Consider the following 3939-nt stretch of genomic DNA (forward strand, 5'->3'; position numbering starts at 1 on the left):
CATCGAAATCTCCTTTTGCGGGGCACCTGGGTGGCTCAGTGGGTTAAAGCCTCTGCCTTCGGTTCAGGTCATGATCCCAGGGTCCTGGGATCAAGTCCCGTATCAGGCTCTCTGCTCGGTGGGGAGCCTGCTTCTGCCTCTGTCTCTCTGCCTGCCTCTCTGCCTACTTGTGATCTCTCTCTGCCAAATAAATAAATAAAATCTTAAAAAAAAAAAAGAACTCTCCTTTTGCATATCTTCGTGCACTTGACGTAAGGATGTGGGAACTGGGTTGCATTTCAGGGGCGAAGAATCCTGCATTAGCGGCGCAGATTTTTCTAAAAGCTTCCTTGGGCTGTTTTTGACCACATCAGCCCCGGGGCGGGTTTTGTTTAAGGACGTTCCTCTGAATATTTAAAATAGTTCCGGAGAAAATTTTCAGAGTTTTCAAACCTCGTGGTTGTCAGATTTCACATCCCTGAACAGGACGTCCGAGTGTAGTGCCACAGGATGCATTTCCTGTTGTATTTTTGGAATTCCTTCAGCGCTTGTCCTGAGAGCCGACCGAAGAAGCAGGAGTTTGAGAAATAAATGCCCTTTTGCATATGACCTTCTGGAACATCCTGTGCCCGCGTCAGCACACGGTGATGACGTCCTGTCTGTTCCCACACTGCTGGCTACGTGGGTCCAGTCCCTGCGGATGGGAAGGACACATCCTGGCTCTACAACCCCTTGTTCTGCGTGTCCTCCCCGGTGCGTTGGGCTCAGACTCTCCTGCAAGTCAGCGACAGCCTCCGCGTTCCTTAGCATCCGTCTGGAGTCGGTCACAGAGTGGTCCTGACTGGGAGGCTGAGGGTACCGGGAGGGAAAACCCAGGGTGTCCTCTCCTGTCCCAGGTGAGTGGCAGCACCCACGTCTGGGGTGTCCCAGCCCCACCCCCATTTCAGGGATGCTTGGGTCTTGGGACATCCCTGGCTTCTGTTTGTCCCAGGTGACTTCTCCACACTTTTGAATCAATGTGGCTAATCTCTTCTTCTTCTTTTTTTTTTAAGAGAAATTTATTCATTTGAGAGAGAGAGACACAGTGAGAGACACAGAGGGAGAGGGAGAAGCAGGCTCCCCACTGAGCAGGGAGCCCGACACCACATGGGACTCGATCCCAGGACCCTGAGATCATGACCTGAGCCGAAGGCAGACGCTTCACCGACTGAGCCATCCAGGAGCCCCTCAATGTGGCGAATTTCTGGTTTTCAGTTCTGTTGTAAATACTCGAGGTTCAGAGTGCACAGACTCCCGCGGGCACCGCAGGTCCCCGCCGTCCACAGCTGCTGTGGCCTTGTCCAGGCGCCGTGGGACGTCAGTTCGACACATCTGCCGGGACCCTCCAAGGAAGCCACTGCCGTTCCAGCCCCGAGCGCTCCGTCTCGGAGGAGCGCACATTTCATTGGTAAACTGAGGACAACCCGAAACCCGGGCTTTGGGGGCGCGGAAGACATTTCCCAGACTCAGCTCCCTGAACCGGCGTCTCTTGGTGCCAGGATGACACAGCGCCCGCCCCCCAGGAAAACTCCCTCTCATCAGGTTCCTGCCAAATCCCCTTCGACACGTAGCAAGGACAAGAAGCTGCAAACCCCAGGGGCCCTGGGGGGGCTCCGTCAGCGAAGCCAGAAATCTCAGGCTTTTGCCCAGAAAGCCCCGCCCACGCCCCCCCCCCCCCGTCTCTCAGTGGCACCCTCTTTGTACCCTGGGCGGTGACAAAGAGAATTTTCAGGAAAACAGAAAATCATGACTCTCCCACAAGCATAAAAATAAGCCTGTGGTACAGACGGAACAGGGCGGATACTCTCAAGGGTTCAGAGAATGGAGGCACCCAGCTGTCTCCGTTGGTGGAGCTCGCGACTCTGGATCTCGGGGTCATGAGTTCGAGCCCCATGTTCGGTGTACAGATCACTTTAAATAAATAAATTTAAAAAAATAAATAGAGGGTTCAGAGAATGGGAAAAGCACTCCCCACACCAGGAGAGCCCAGGGAGTGTTGAAACGGGTGCGTTTGCAGGTCGGGGAGTGGCCGTCCTGCAGGAGGCCCGGGGAGAATTCACTCAGATCTCTCCCAGGGGCCAGGCTGTGGGTCCTGGCCGGGTCGCAGAGCAGATGGTCGGGAAGGGTGTGTGCAGACAACACACAGTTTTCTACGGAAACATAATTTATTATTTTTTTTTTCCTGAAGAAGGAAATCTGTTTACGGCTCATCAAGTAAGAAACGTGGCAGAGAGAGAAGGTGGCTCTGGATTGGGACAAGGGCTCGGGTTTTTGCTCTTCTCGCCTCTTCCTTGTGATGGGATCTCGGCTGCCGGGTCCCTCTGTCTGGGCCCCGTCACCTTGGGCGGGACACGGGGGTTCGGAAGGCAGGTGCGTGTCCATGCTCTGGACTGGCTTTTTTTCTTTTCCTTTCTTTTTTATTGCACTGAAATACACCTAAGGAGTAGCTGCCATTGCAGTCATCTGTACACATACTTCAGTGCCTTAGTCTTGCAAAGTTGAGCATCATCCGTGCCCGGAAATCTTCCGTCATCCCCAGCATAGCTCTGAACCCACACACAGGAACTCCTTTCCTCTGTGCCCAGCCCCTGTACCCGCGAACCTACTCTCTGTTTCTATGAATTTGCCTGTTGTAGGTCCTTCATGAAGGTGGAATCATACAGTATTTGACTTCTTTTTTTTTTTTTTTTTTTTTGCTTGTTTGGATTATTTCCCTGTTTTCAAGGTCCATGCACGGAACGGCATAGATCAAAATTCTTCTCAAGACGAAATCATGTTCCATCGTGTGTCTATGCATGTTTATCCATTTATCCGTTGATGGACACGTGGGTTATACCCGCCTTCTGTCTACTGTGGATACTGTTGCTGTGAACGTGGCACTGTCCCGGTCCTTGCGTTTAACTCTTTTGGGTGTGTGTCCGGAGTGGAGTTGCTGGGTCAGATGGCATTTCTATGTTGACCTCTTTGAAAAACCATTTGGGGGGCACCTGGGTGACTCAGTGGGTTAAGCCTCTGCCTTCAGCTCAGGTCATGGTCTCAGGGTCCTGGGATCGAGCCCCGCATCAGGCTCCCTGCTCAGCGGGGAGCCTGCTTCCTCCTCTCTCTGCCTGACTCTCTGCCTACTTGTGATCTCTCTCTCTCTGTGTCAAATGAACAAAACAAAACAAACAAAAAAATTTTATCTCCGTGCAGGAAGCTGAGGAACAACTGTCATTAGGTTGACCCTCCTTTGCAGCTTGCCTGCTCACACCCTGTCCCTTCTGGAAACCCAATTTTCTGAAAATATTTTCTTTAATTTTTATTTAAAGTAGGTTCTGTACCCAAGGTGGAGCTTGAACCCACGACCTGGAGATTAAGAGTCATGTCCTCTACTGATGAGCCCACCAGGCATCCTCTGTATTAGTAAAGCCCTAACATGGGGGGCCGTGGAGGGCTCAGTCATTAAGCGACTGCCTTCAGCTCAGGTCATGATCCCAGGGTCCTGGGATCGAGCCCCGCATCAGGCTCCCTGCTCAGCGGGGACTCTGCTTCTCCCTCTGTCCCTTCCCCTGCTTGTCCCTTCCCTCTCTCTCTGTCAAATAAATAAATAAAATCTTAAAAAAAAAAAAAAAAAAGCCCTAACATGGTCCCTAAGAGAAGGAGTTCAAAAGATCCGACCCTGGCCCGTGACAGTCCGTGGCCGGGCTCCCTGTGCTTGCAGGGCAGTCCGTAAATGCCCCTCCCCCTGCAAACAGACTGTACTCATCATCTCCCAGAGGTTATGGGCTTGAGCAAGGAAGGGGTGACATTTAAGGGCCGTGGTGTGGACATTCTGCCACGAAACAGCCTTGCTCGGAGGCTGTGAGCTGCCCCCCTGTGGAGCGTTTGGCAAGTGCCGCAAGGTGGTCCCTACGTGGTGCCCGTTGGACCTGATGCGATGTC

The sequence above is a fragment of the Martes martes genome, assembly GCF_963455335.1.
Source record: "Martes martes genome assembly, chromosome: 11".
NCBI classification, from domain to species: Eukaryota; Metazoa; Chordata; class Mammalia; order Carnivora; family Mustelidae; genus Martes; species Martes martes.